Below are 15,122 nucleotides of genomic sequence, written 5' to 3' on the forward strand. Positions count from 1 at the left end.
CCCTCATTCCTCCCCGGTGCTCAGGGCCCAAGTCCCACAGCACCGACAGCAGAATGGGAGCCCCTCCTGCTCCTCATCTGCAACCCTAGCCTCTGACATCTGGGCTGAGCAACAAGCCCTTCCCTCGTGCACGAGAGCCTCCCGCGGCTTTTTGTGACTACCGGCATTCCCCGCAAACACCGCTCCTGAGTCCTTGAAAACCTCCAGAAAACCCAGCTTCTGGATCCTGGAGCCAGTCTGTAAAAACACGCCCCTCGGACTCACCGCACCTCGCTTCCCCGTGGCTTTCATCCAGGGCGTGACCCTCAGTCCCAGTGAGTCTTCTTCCCACCACCCTTAGCACCTCCGGCCTCACACACAGACACACGCCCCCACGCCCCGCCCGCCTCACCGCGCTGCTCGGGGTCGCCAGGCTCGCCGGGAGGGGGCGGCAGGTGCTTTGGGTCATCGGCCCGGCAGATACTGTTTGTCCCGGGGCCACCAAGAGAGGAAGGTGGCCTGAGCTACATCCAGGGAAGCTGGGCCACAGCCTATCCCCACCCCCTTTTGGTTTTGCTCCGTGGGGTCTTAGCCGGGGCCAGGCATCAGCAGGCAGGTGTGTGAGGTCAGCAGGGGGCAGATCAAAGAGAAAACTTGCTCCTTCCCCTTTGTCATGCAGAGCGAGCTCGGAAATGATCCCATCTCCAGCGGACTAACAGCTCCCCACACCCCACTTCCCAAACAGACCTCCCCTCCTCTAAAGGATGCCCCCTCCCCCTCCAACCCCTACCCCCTATAAATCCTCCCCGCCCCTGAGGGCAGAAGGTCTGTGAATGTACTGACTGGAACCGAGAGAGATGGAGCAGAGATAGGGCTGGCACCAGAAGCTAATGGCTTTATGGAGGGGAGGGACCAGGTCCAGAGTAGAGAGGACAAGAGAAAAAGCTTCAAAGAATCTCCTTGTCCAAACATCCTCAACTCCACCCACCAGTCCTTCTCGGGGACTCAAGAGTCAGAGCTGCCCCTACTGCCTGTGGCCTCCGCCCTCCCCCACGTCCCTCCCGCCCACAGGGCCAGCCCACCACCAAGCCTCCTGCAAAACCCTTACTCCACCGACACACACCCTCACACATCCCCATCCACATAGCTGAGCTTTCTCCAGCGGTGACACTTCTCGCCCCCATGGATCCCCCTCACGCCCATGTCTCTCACTCCATCACGCCCTTTCACCAGCCCCTGTGAAATCTCTCTGGCTCTGCAAGCCCTACGTGCGCCGAGGCCACACTGCAGCCACTGTTCCCGAGCCAAGGCCGGAGTCAGTGCCAGCGAACAGGCCCTGTGGCTCTGACACCCCAGCGCCAGGCTGACAGGTGAGCTAAGGCCGAACTCCCTAGAGCTGCTAATCCCGCCCCTCCGTGCTTCATGAACATGAACAAATATACACATAAGCCAGGCTCGCTCCAGCAGCTGTCTACCAACTTGTGCTTTCCATCAAACTCATTCAAAAAAGATTTTTAAAAACTTAAGAAAAAGAAAAGGACTCTAGCATGTATGGGGCCTCTTTCTCTGCCTTCCAGATGCAGCCACCCCTCTGAGTGGTCACCGGCCACCGCCCTCGCCCGCCCTCATTCACATTCTTTGGTTTCCTCGGGCAGGGCTAGGAGGAGGAAAGTGGATGCTGGTGACTGGTGTCACGAGTGTGGGCAGAATGGAAACCTGCCTCAGTGGGACTGGGGAGGAAGGAAAATGTGTGGGGACGGATGGTTTGGTCTTAATGAGGAGGACACATCAGAAGCCCTGTCTGTGGGCCATTGCTGAGTCTCACAGCAGGTCTCAACCAGGGAAGACTGTTCCTGGTGTGGGGAAATAGGTCAGGTAATGATCCCAAAGGCAGGGCAAATTCTTTTTGCCGCCTTTGTAATAACCAGAGTTTCCCCCCACAACTAACTAGTTGCTCTTTCCTAGGAGAGGTGTCATTTCAGAGCCACCAAGCAGTTACGTGGGAGAGTCCAGGGCCTCTTCTTCGGCGGTGACCGGGAGGCTGCAGGGGCAGGGATGGGGAGATGCGACATTCTCCATCGGGACTCTCCACAGGGCCCGCGTGGGCTGATCCGACGCATCTGCTCTGCTTCTTCATTCAGCCATTCTTTTGTTCAGTAAATTCATTAATCCAATAAGCACTAGGGGCCTCATGTGTCCCAGTTACTGCTCTAAGTGCCAGCGATAGGCAATTAGCAAATAAATTCAGGCAGGGTACAGGGGTACTGATCCCTCCCTCCCCACCCAGACCAAAATCTATAGATAACTTTTGACTCCCCCAAAAGTTAACTGTACTGATAGCCTACTATTAACTGGAAATCCTACCAAGAACATAGTCAATTAACACATATTTTGTATGTTATATGCATTGTATACTATATTCTGATAATAAAATAAGCTAGAGAAAAGATATTATTAAAATTATAAGGAAGAGAAAATACATTTACAGTATTTATTGAAAAAAAAATCTGTGTATAAGTGAACCTGCGTAGTTCACACCCATATTTTTCAGGGATCAACTGTACGTAATATGTTAGGTCCTGTGAATATTATGAGAAAAAAATCAAGCAAGGACTAGAATGAAGAATAAGGGGTGATAAGCCAGTCAGAGAAAGAAAAATACCATGTGATTTCATTTATGAGTAAAATAAACAAATAAAATAGAAACAGACTCATAGATACAGAAAACAGGCTAGCAACTGTTAGAGGGGAGTGGGGAGTGGGGCTGGGTGGAAAAGGTGATTAAAACACACATACACACAGACAAACTCATAGACACGGACAATGTGGGGATTACCAGAAGAGCGTCAAGGTAAAGGAGGGATAAATGGGATGGTGAACACACAAACAGATTACATATTATAGAATTGTACACCTGAAACCTGTGTAATTTTATTAACCAATATCACCCCAATAAAGTCAATACAAAACTTTAAAAGAATAAGGGGTAAAACCTTACATTACGTAGGGTCCTTGGGGAAAGCTGCATTGGGAAGCATCTGCCCAAACCACCGTGCAGCTGGAAGGAGCAGGGGACCGCCCTGCTGCTCACTCCAGCCCTGTGGCCCGTCCCGGGTCCTGACGGAGACGGCACCGCCTGCTCCACCAGCACAGCCAAAGGGCTGCCTGTCTGAAAATAGGAACCCTAGGGGCAGGTTTGATTCCCAGTCAGGGCTTATAATCAGGACGTGGGTTCGATCCCCGATCAGGTGCCTGCAGGAGGCAACTGATTGATATCTTGCTCACTCTCCCTTCTCTCTATAAATAAATTTAAAAAAAAAAATTTTTTTTAAACATGCAATACCTATTTAGTCAGGGGCACTGAAAAAAAAAGGTAAATCAGATAACAACATCCTAATTCATAGGAAGTAGCACAAAAAGCAATGTTAATTAAAAAAAAAAAACAAAAAAAAAAACCAGCAACAACCACCAGGCTGATTGTAAAGTCACTGGTATAAACACACACACACACACACACACACACAGCCTTGTCAGTGGAGGAAGAAAGCCAGACTTGTCCCAACCGAAATGGTGACAGGCTGCTGAAGGCTGGAGGAATTAAGAGAGAATAGCCGTTTTAGAGAGCTGGTGTTTATGTGCACCAAAGGTTCCCCATCTCCTAAAGGATGAAACCAAACACCATCACATTACACAAGACCTTTCAAAACGTGACCTTGCCAACCTTTCCATCTTGTTTTGGTTTTCACTTTGTGCTCCAGAAACCCAAACTGCCTGCCTCTCCATGCCTCCTTACCACCCACACCTCTCCCTAGTTTCTTGCCTGTTTTGCCACATTTAATATAATGTGGCATACTTTGGCATGTTTATTTGTATTTTTATTTCTTTCCTCATAAGCTCCGCAGATGGTCGTTCACTATTTTCTCCTAGTGGTTAGGATAGTGTCGAAGGGTACCTAGTATGTGCTCAATAAGTATGTGTTGATTGAAAAAAAGAGATTAGACCTCTCCAGTCTCCAAGACACAGGCCACCGAGGTCAGCCTCTCCTGGAGACAAAGGAGTCCTCTGGCTTCCCTATGGCCCAGCCCACTGACCAGCAAGAAAACCTGCTTCCACTGATGTATTTATTCCCTTATTTGGGAATCCACTATCAGATGTTAGTTGAGATTTTGGAGATTCCAAGACCCAGCTCAATCTCTGTCTTTTCTTCAAAGACATGAGAACTCTTCGACTTTTAATCCTGCTTGTTATGCTATAATGTGAAAAGGTCAAAGACGCTGATCCTAGAGGTAGTTCGGTTTAGCTCAGGGAAGTGGGAAACCTACTCTGAAACGCAGGACAGGCGAAGTGCCTGAGGAGCCCGAGGGAGAGTCACAGTCAGGAGATGGGATTGCAGTAGGGACTTAAAGAATGTGCAGGCTTTAAACAGGAGGAAAAGAGCAAGAAGGACTTCACATAAAGATGTGGTCTGGGCAAAAGGAGAAAACTCCGCCCTGGCTGGGTGGCTCGTTTAGTTGGAGTATCCTCCCATGCACTGAAGGGTCGTATGTTCAATTCCTGATCAGGGCACACACCCTGGGTTGCAGGTTCAATCCCTGGTTGGGTACCTGTGGGAGGAAACTGATTGCTGTTGATCAATGTTTCTCTCTCATATGGATGGGTTTGTTTGTTTTTTCTTTCTCTCTCTTTCTCTCCCTCACTCTCTCCCTCCCCTTTCCTCGCTCTCTAAACTCAATTTTCTTAATTTAAAAAAATATACACAAACACATATCTTCTGGTGAGGATTTTTAAAAAAGAGAGAAAATTTGAAGGAGAGAAGAGATATTGCAATATGTGAAAAAGGATTTTGAAATTTTCAATGTTCTCAGAATCATTCTTCTTCTTTGCTAATCTTTATTGTTGAAAGTGTTACATATGTCCCCTTTATTCATGGAGTCCCTCTAAATTCCTACTGAGCATTCAATATCAATTGTCCAGAAATAGCTCCATGGTCATGAGCTTCCAGTGTCTGGGGGCATCACTGTAGGGATGGGGCCATGGACTTAGGGGATCAGCCATCTTTTGCCCATGAAATGATGGCTGCGTAAATCTTCCTAGACAGCCAAGAAGTATAGAAATTCAGATGCTGATTGATTATTCAGTCCCGCTTATTCTCTGTGCTCCAATTCTTTTCCTGATCCAGGACTAAAATCTTGGTGTCATTTTTTATTCCTTCCTTTCCTTTACCCTCCATGTCAACTCAACTGTCAAGGCCTCTTGACTGTGTTTCCATAATATTTTAAAAATTTATTCACTGCTCTCTATTCCTACTGTCATACTCTGAGTTATTGCAAAAGCCTGCCAATTGCCCTCTTTTCCCTCCAACAAACTGCGTCTTTTGTCCCATTCTGATCTACTGAATGAATTCCTTCCATACTTGGTTCTCTAATTTCCAAGGTAACAGCAAGCTTACCAGGTTTCTCAAAGTATGATCCTCAGACTAATAGTATCATTATCAGTTGGAAACTGATTAGGTAAACAAATTCTCAAGGCCCACCCAGACCTACCGAATCTGAAACTTGGAGGCTGGTGCTTAGCAATCTGTTTTAACAAGCCTTCTAAATGACTCTGGTGCCCAGGAAAAATTGAGAAACACTATCATAAAGCCATCTATAGAATATGTGATTAATTAAAGCACTAAAATGTTTAAGAACGTATATGAATGTTAATGGAAAATTTCTACATATCAATGCCTTGAACCAGTGGTCGGCAAACTGCGGCTCGTGAGCCACATGAGGCTCTTTGGCCGCTTGAGTGTGGCTCTTCCACAAAATATCATGGCCTGGGCGAGTCTATTTTGAAGAAATGGCATTAGAAGAAGTTTAAGTTAAAAAAATTTGGCTCTCAGAAGAAATTTCAATTGTTGTACTGTTGATATTTGGCTCTGTTGACTAATGAGTTTGCCGACCACTGCCTTAACTTAAAGACTTCTGGGAGCCATGGAACCACAGAACGTATAAAACCAAGCACCCCCTCTAGGATGAATAAATATGTCCATCTACTTCTACTCTGATGGCCTACATGTATGTAGACCCTTGTAATGAATAAAATATTAATTCATTTAAAAGTGCTACTGATGATTGCGGTGATGACTGTACAACTCTAGGACTACATTAAAAACCATTAAGGCCCTATCAGGTTTGGTTCAGTGGATAGAGCATCAGCCTGTGGACTGAAGGGCCCCGGGCTCCATTCCAGTCAAGGGCACATACCCTTGGGGTGTGCAGGAGATAGCCAATCAATGATTCTCTCTCATCACTGATAATTCTATCTCTCTCTCCCTCTCTGAAATCAATAAAATTATATTTAAAAGTAAATAATAAAGAAATTAAGTTGTACACTTTAAACAGGTGAATTGAGTGGTATGTGAATTCTATCTCAAAGCTGTTAAATTTTTTAAAAAGTGTTCGCAATGATGCAGCCATTCTACTCTCCTGGAGAAGCTGCTGTGGACACCAGCATACACCAGAGCAGCAGCTGTCCACAGTCTCATACTGTAACAACACACAGACCCGTCCACCACTGTGATATAGTAACATAACGAAACAGTGCGGAACTACAGTGACATGCAACAGCATGCATGACTCTTACAAACATGATGTTGAGGAAAGAAATCACTAAGGAGTATATAAACTACTAGAGGCCCAGCGCAGTTTCATGCACCGGTGGGGGTTTCTCTGCCCGGCCTGCTGGGATCGGGCTGAAACTGGCTCTCAGATATCCCCTAAGGGATTGCGAGAGGGTGCAGGCCAGACTGAAGAGCCCACTGGTGCACGATCGGGGCTGGGAAGGGGCAGCAAGAGGGCTCTGGGCATGTCTGGTCCATCTGGCTGAGTCCCGATCTGCCAGACCCAAGCAGCAAGCTAACCTACCGATTGGAGGGTCTGCCCCCTGGTAGTCAGTGTGTGTCATAGTGACTGGTTGAATGGTCAAACAAATAGTCGGACACTGAGCATATTAGGCTTTTAATTTATAGTATGATTCAACTTATGGCAAAACTATATTGTTTAGGAATCCATTTGTAGGTGGTCAAGCCATAAAGAATAGCAAGGAAATGATTGCTGTAGATGTCAGGGGAGCCCGGCAGGTGTGGCTCAGTGGTTGAGCCTTGACCTATGAACCTGGAGTTCACAATTCGATTCTCAATCAGGACACACGCCCAGGTTGCAGGTTGTAGGGGGCATGCAGAAGGCAGTCAATCGATGATTCTCTGTCATCATTGATGTTTCTGTCTCTCTCTCCCTCTCTCTTTCTCTCTGAAATCAATAAAAAAAATTTTTTTTAAATGTCAGGAGAATGGTTTCCTCAAGGGTGGAAGAGGGCACTGTGGCAAGGACAGAGCAATAAAGGAATTTCTGGAGGGCCAGCAGTGTTCTGTTTCTTAATCTGGGTAATGGGTAAATGAGGGTTCACTTCAAAACCATTTATTAACGTGCATATATATGGTCTGTGCAGTTTTCTGTATGTGTTACATTACACAAGAAAAACATCTTAAAATGAGAAAAAGTCTTATCATACTTAACAGTCTGAGGGGATCTTGATACATCTCCTCAGTGGAAAGTACAGCTACAGTCTCATGGGGCACATGACCTTTGCAGGGGGCTGAAAAAAGGGCGCTCAGATCCGGAAAGAAACCCCTGCTTTATGCGCATGCTAGGAAATTTAGGTACAGAGCCAGCCACACCCGATAACTATCTGAGAGCAGGTGGGGGGGGGGGGTGGCGGGAAGCGGGGCGGGGGGGGGGGGGGGGGGAGGGGGGTTCACTGCAAACCACACAGGACTCGCCGGGGTCAGGAGGCCAGATTAACTACTCATGGAGCAGCCGCCGCCAGGACCATGCCAAGAGGCAGCTCAGCATTTTGCTTTTCTTCTCACACCAGGAGATGAGGACCTGGCGAAACCACCTCTGTCTCTTTTTGTTTGTTTGTGTTTTTTGTGTCTTTTTGTCAACTATTACTATTTTGTCCTGTAGCTAGCTGTTTCTCTTACACGAATTTTTTCATAGATACGATTTGCCCGTAAAACTACATGACGGAAGATTAATGCAATCATGTAGCAGAAAATTCCGTAACCTCTTAAAAGAATCCCCAGATGCTCACCTTTCTTCTCAGCTCAATTAGCGTGGCCTTTCCCTGCCAGCCTTAATGATCTCTCCCACGGGGTTTCCCTGTCTCTGGGTCTCTGGTTCTTCCTTCCCCGCTTTGCTACATGAATCCTCTTAGCCCGAGGGCACGGCCCTCCTCTGTGTGTTCTACTTTCTGACAGCTGGTAAAGATGAAAATTAAAAAGTGGGTTTTTTGTAGGGAGCAGCCGAGCTTCCATACCACTGTGCAGCAGCCCTTTTCTCTACAAGAGCTGGTGTCTCTTCTCCCTGTTTCTCAAGCTTGATGGAGGAATAACGCCTTGGGGGTGGGGATGAAGGAGTCATGGGATTTTAATTCAGGCTCTCAAGGAGAATGCAACATAGTCCTTCCTCAGATATGTGCTTGTTGCTTGCAGTGGTCAATTCACCACAATTTGGGGAGCACAGAGCAAAGCAAACAAGCCCAGCGCAGGGTTTGAGGGACGTAGAAATAGACCCTGAGGCCTCCACACTAAAATCTGGTTCTTAATTTTTCAGAGAAAAGTGATTCCCAAGTCTCCAGCTCCTGGTGCCCGGAGAGGTGGCCACTCACGCCCTCCACACAGACCCACAGAGCGGTCGGCAGACAGGTCCTCGGGGCGCCAGGGCACTGGTGCTTCCCAGAAGCGGCAGATCCCAGCTGAGTCCTCCTGATTTTATTTGCAAACGCAGTTTTCTCCCTGGGTCCCAGGGAAAATGCCACTGGAAGTCCTATTCTGTGCAGAAGGTAAGAAAGGGATTTTTCCCTTTTCCTGAATCCTGCTAAGTCAAAATAAAGGAAATGGGGATGGAGAATTGTATAAGTGAAACCTGATAAATGTATTAACCAATGAATTCAATAAAAAAGGAACTTGGGAAATCTTATTTAAAAAACCAGGGATCACCACGGGTAGATAACTAAATCTCACTGGCTACCATAATGCTAAAAAGTTGTGGGAATATGAATGCCTTGGTGAGGAGCGGGGAGAAGCTCTCTGTTGCATTTCTAGCTGCCTGATGCGTTCATTTTGCTTGTCTGGCACCCAAAGGCTTTTATGTACATCACTCTGTTATTTAAAGGAAACGTAATATAGGCATTTTCTATTATAATTACATTGCACAGATAACAGTCATTTTACGATCTGAATAATCACTCGGAACTATTTACAAATCTGGGTTTGCACATACGGGGTTTTCTGAAAGCAGTCAGACTTCTTTTTCTAAAACAATTCTGTAATTCCATCCTAGGAACGAGGTTTGTATGAGAAGTTATTACCTCACCTTACTTTAGTCTTCTTGCTCTCCTAAATCTGCGAAAGCTCTTAACCTTCTGCTTCAAAAATTGGCAGTTTCCATTTGGAAAACTAGGATGGTTATTTCATTTTTGTGAACCGTGGGAGATGCACACCGAAGTGAAAAGCAGAGCAGATGAGCAGCTCTGGGTCCACAGATGTCGTAAACGCTGCGTGCCAGAGACGTGCTGCAGCCATCGCCGGCAGGTGCACCTGGGGAAATGGCAAAGCGTGGCTGTGGCCAGATGGGCTCCCGTGCCCGAGGGAAAGGAGAGAGGGCGAGCTTGTTTTCCCTGTAACTTGCTGCTCATGCAGTGATGACACCTGGTTTTTTATTTGGGGCGATACCAGTTGCTCTAAGTTACCTGAGTCTCTAGCTGCTCTCTCTAGCTGTTGTCCCTACGTTTCAAATTGACCCTTGCACTGTGCTGTGGAGGCGTCCTCAGCCTTCAGAGGGAAGGCCTGCCAAGCAGCTTTCTCAGGAAACATGGGAGAAAGTCCAGTCCTCTCAGGCACAGGCCCACTCCTTCCTCGCAGGTGAGAACAAAGCCAAGCTGGCTCCCTCTTTGCATCTCTCCCACGCCGGTGCTAAGACACTCCATTTCCTTCACCAAAACTAGCCACTGCCAGCCGCCTTCAGGCCAGGTTTGTGGGTCTCACAGGTTCTGCTTCGGGGGATTAAATATCTTCTGTGGCTGCTCAGGAAAAGCCTGATCACCAAATTCAGGCCTGGGCAGGTTTCAAAGGCAGGTTCACCGCTGAGATTCTCTTGTTTCCTTTATGGTTCTGCCAGGCCTCTTCAGAGCGCGCCCAGCCCTCTTGCTAAATGGTTCCATGGCTGCCTGCCTTCCCGGTAAAGGCTGGAGGGAGGGTGGAGGCCAGGCCTGGCAGCCTGTGCTGCCTCGGCGAGGGCTCTGCGGGAAACGAAGCTAATACACAGATGGCCCCGGCGAGCACCTCGCGTTCAGCAGCCACCCAATAAATGTTAAATGTTCGTCATTTCACAATTGTTTACTGTGGGCCTACTGAGCACCTCGCACAAGGTTACAAAAATTAATAAGACGTTACTTTCCTAGGAACTCGGTGTCGCTGCTCTCCAGCATGACGACAGTACTGGCTACATGTGGCTATTGAAGTTTAAAATGAACTAAAATTCAACACTCAGCTCCTTGGTAGCAGCAGCCACATTTGAAAGCTCGACTGCTACCTCTGTCCAGTGGCTGTTGCTCTGAAGAACACAGATGATAAGCATTTCCCTCATCATAGAGCGTTTACAGACGGTGCTGGTCCCGATGGAAGCCAGGCGAGAAAACAAACCATCCCTCAGACAAAACCAAACTTACTGTTAAGTTTGGTGTAATAAGAGCTGTAAGTGAGATAACATGCAAAATACTATTGGCACTTGGGTTAGAGCAACTAACTCTGGAAGCCACGGCCCAGGGTAAACACCCCACCTATGGGCCAGGAAAATAACCTTTTTCTATTCCAATGACAACCTTAATCAGGCAAAGTAGACACTGTGATGAAGTTGGGAGTAATTTCCCATTATCAGAACTAAATGAGTAGCAATTTTGCAATTGCTATTCAGAAAGAAAAAAAAAAAAAAAAAGAAAGAAAGAAAAGAAAAAAAGGAAATTCAGACCCACTGAGAATGCCAGAAAGTAATTTAAATAGAATTCTTTTTAAACTCTAATTCAGGTCAATAAATATTATTGAGCATCTATGATGTCTTACCCAAAGTCAATTAAGAGGAATTCTAATCTTGTAAAGGTGAGGCACACATATTACTATATTTAGCAGAGTGACATGTCATAATGAAAGTACCAATTGTTATCCTAATAATTGTATCCAATTATTATTACCAGGAGACTAATTTCAAAGGAGAGGGTGCTTTCTAATGAAGGTGGTATTTGAACTTGTCCGGAAGCAGGCAGGCAAGCTTCCCACCGAGGGAGACGGGAAAGTGAGGCCCTTCTGCTGGGCAACGGTGCGGAGGCCTGAAAACACACACTCATCTTGAGAATGACAAGAACATTATATAACAATCGATTTCCAAAATTTAACTACCAAAAAAACCCAAAAAAACACAGAGAGAATAAAAGCCAAAATTCAAGGAAAAACAAAAGCCATTAATTCTGGGGGAAGCAGGGCCTTCCTGTGGGACCTCTTCCTGGGAGGCCTTGAGGCCCCACCGAGGCATCTGGGCTTCATTCTGCAATCTGAGAACCATGCACGGCATCAAAACAGGAGAGGCACGGTCAGATTTGCATTTACAAAATGCTGGCCTGGCGATAATGATGATGGAAGTGAGAGTTTAAGGTTGGGAACCGGGCTGGGAGAGCTAATCCAGCAGAAGCGCGGGAAGGGGCAGAACCAGAACACTGTCACCTGAATGGAGAGGAGGAGGAGGTGGTCCGTGCACTGCGCACCCTGGGAATGACAAATGCCCGCAGTGGGAACCACCCGCCAGTCAGGCCCTCAGGCCCTCAGACCGCTGGCCATGGTCGATATTGAATGCAAATAAAGAATATTGATCGATGGCAGTATAGCTGCATGTGGCTTTGCAGAGAGCCCGTTATTTTTGTGCTCATCTCCAAGGCTGCATTCAGTGGTTGAGCAAGTTTGATCTTCATGGCCATCTTGCAAACATGTGCCATTGATCAGAAAGAGTTTCCACTACTGAGGAAAACAAACAGCTGGAAGTACATACCGGTATACCATCTCAGATGAGATAGCAGAAATACCTTTATTCAAATTAATAAGTATACTTAATATCAGAACTAATTATTAATAACTTCTGCATGCCTGAGTATATATGTATTTGTCCAAGAATTACTTCACCCTCATCTGATGCCTTCCCACTGTGGACCATCAAAGGTATTTGTGGCTGAGCTCACTCAATAGTCACTGCATTTTCCAGCCTCTTTGCACTAGGACGTGGGCCTATGCATGAGTTCTTCCTAATGGAATGTTAGAAGAAATGATGTCTGCAACTTCCAAGCCTGGCGCATAAAAACCTCCAATAAGCAGTCATCCATGCTCCCTCTCCATCTTTCAGTCGGATGCAGGTCAGGGGGGCAGCTTTCTTTCTTTTTAAATATTTTTATTGACTCCAGAGAGGAAGGGAGAGGGAAAGATAGAAACATCAAGATGAGAGAGAATCACTGATCTGCTGCCTCCTGCACACCCCCTACTGGGGATCAAGCTCTCAACCCCGGGCACGTGTAACCTTCTGTTTCATAGGTAGGCGCTCAAACACTGAGCCATGCTGGCGGGCACGGGGTGACAGCTTCAAAGTGAGGGATAAAGATAGCGAGTCACACAGAAAAAGTCCAGGTCCCAGAATTACCACTTGGAGAACTGCCTGCCAATCAGGAACATGCATTTTCGTTTATACATGGGCTAGTTTTGGAGCCAATTTTACATTTGGGTGTTTGTTTATTACTTAACTGGTACAAACTCTTACAACCCTTATTCTACTTTATTGCTCGTCTGCATACTTAAACATGTAACTCTTTTAGACTGTAAGCACCTTATTTTTATTTGCAGTTGCTCAAAAGTGGTTTCTAATTAAGACTATCAAAGGACTTCAGTTGTGGGCGAACTGCTATCCTCATTAAAAGTAGAAAGAGGTGTCCAGCCACTCAGTCATAGGAGGGAAGACTGAATGAAGAAACAGCTCAGAATTCCTGTTCTTTGAGGTCTATGACATTTTGTCTGTCTAGAGCACATGTGTCAAACACAAGGCCCGCGGGCCAAATCCAGCCCGCCAGGCCTTGCAATGTGGCCCGCACTGCGCTGTCATCACTGCACTCCACTGTCAGTTTATGACATTGTCAGTTTATGACTGTTCAGTAAAACATTCGGCCCGTGATTTAGGCTGGATTTTAGATTTTGGCCCCTTCTCTGATTGAGTTCGACACCCCTAGTCTAGAGAGACAGTAAAGCTCAAATGCCTTGCAGTATTAAAAAAGAAAGTTCAACCCCATATTAAGTTATTCATCCACAGCAAGACCTAACCATCAATACATCACGTTCTACTGAGGCAGGCCAGCGCTTCACAACTGTGTGACCTCAGACAAGTCCCATAGCTTCTGCAGGGCCCCGATTCCTCTAGTAATGAGTGAAGGCTGAACCACACAAGTTCTCTAGTCTTTTCCAGTCCTAACATCTCTGGCATCTAGTGATTAGCCAACCAACCCAGCTGGCTCATTAAAATTATTGGGCAATTTATGACTCTTTTAAAATAAATCATTTTTTAAACTTACCAACCTTTAATGAAAGTAAAGCCTAACAACACACTAGACTAGATTTTAGTTTTACATGACAAAAGTTAAGATGTTTGGATGGTATCACTTAAAAAAGTATTTTCTCATGATAGGTAAAAATGCTCTTATTTTTAAACTGCCTTCCTTTGATCATTAGTAAGGGCACACACTTTTGGGTGTTTATTAGCCATTTGTATTTCCCCTTTTGTAGGTCATTTAGTTTTAACTCTTGCAGTAGGACCACAGGAGGGGACAGTATTGCCTGCATCTTTCAACCATGGCAACTAAAGGGGCCAAAGGTATCTTGCCCAGAACTGTCACCAGCTCAACCGACAGAACTGTAGGCCTCCTGCCATTGAGTCAGCCCTGTGCCTCCCCGAGTCTGCCTGCCTCTCATTGTGTGTTACATTCAATGGAATAAAAGTGGCTGCAAACAGAGCATTGTGGGGTTCCATGCTTAGTCTCTTTCTGTGACAGCTGCCTCTAATTTTCTCAGTTGAGAAGTCAAAGAGGTTACGCCACTCAGGACCTGGAAATCCAGCGAGGCTGTGTGAGCCTCTCTCTACTTTTCCGAGGATAAAGATTCTACCGAGGAGCCCTACACAGGCAGCGCTGTGAATGACGGGAGAGACACACAGGCCCTCAAAACCAACTGGCCAGGGTGGCACTGGCTTTGCCTGGCTAACTCCAGCGCAAAGATTTGTTTTCTCCCAAGGAAACCTGTAACTGGATATGCGCTGAAGTCACGGAGAGCGGCAGTGTTGGGACAGGAGGCGTTCTTTGGCTCCGCTGCTTTTCCAAGCCTGACTGCTCTGCGGCCACACGCTGTCCTGACTTTACCCTGGTGTCTAGGTGACAGTGCGTGTGCAGCGACTCAAAAGTTGGAAAAAAACAAACTGTCTCCTGCCATCTGGGTTCGTTCTATCAGCAAAATAAAACAATACTGTTTGTTTCAAAAGCATTTAGAAATTTAGTTTAAAAACATTAACAAAAAAAAACACAAAAAAAAACCCCACACAAGGACATTTTAAGGAGGATCCTCTGCAAAACATGCCCCACAGCCAGGGCCCCGACTTCCAATCAAGAAAACACTATGAGCAGGAGCGCGGCCACACCTCAGCCCTGGCGCGAGGAGTCGGGAGGAGCGCTCTTGATCTCCTGCAAAAGGTTCCCGTGCTGTGGGGCCCTGTCAGGATGGCAGTGAGGCGAGGACAGCTGGACCCGAAGCTCCGCTGGACCGCAGACCACGTGAGGGGATGGCCCTCAGCTTCCCCGCGGTTTCCCGCCTTCCGGGCGGCACGGAGCCCCGCGGCTGCGCGGCACAGCGCTGCCCCACAGAGCCCCCCGCTGCGGGCGGCTCCCCCGGAGGAGAGCGAGGACAGGAATGTGAAAACGCATCCTGATAACAATTTCCAGCGAACACTGAGCAGGCTCCTAGGAAAATT

The 15,122-nt window shown here is 46.9% G+C and overlaps 1 protein-coding gene across 2 annotated transcripts in view; it reads right to left on the reverse strand.

Moving 5' to 3' along the window:
• WNT5B (Wnt family member 5B) overlaps positions 1-15,122 on the reverse strand; it is a 126,248-nt gene that overhangs the window by 29,071 nt on the left and 82,055 nt on the right. Inside the window, exon 2 of one of the 2 annotated variants that reach the window (XM_084878826.1) lies at positions 9,399-9,622. The exons of the other annotated variant lie outside the window; for it this stretch is intronic. The gene's annotated coding sequence lies outside the window, so the exon portion shown is untranslated. The remainder of the gene's footprint in view (positions 1-9,398; positions 9,623-15,122) is intronic. 2 annotated transcript variants of the gene reach the window in all.

This window comes from Pipistrellus hanaki (assembly GCF_964339955.1).
Source record: "Pipistrellus hanaki genome assembly, chromosome: 3".
In the NCBI taxonomy this organism is placed as follows: domain Eukaryota; kingdom Metazoa; phylum Chordata; class Mammalia; order Chiroptera; family Vespertilionidae; genus Pipistrellus; species Pipistrellus hanaki.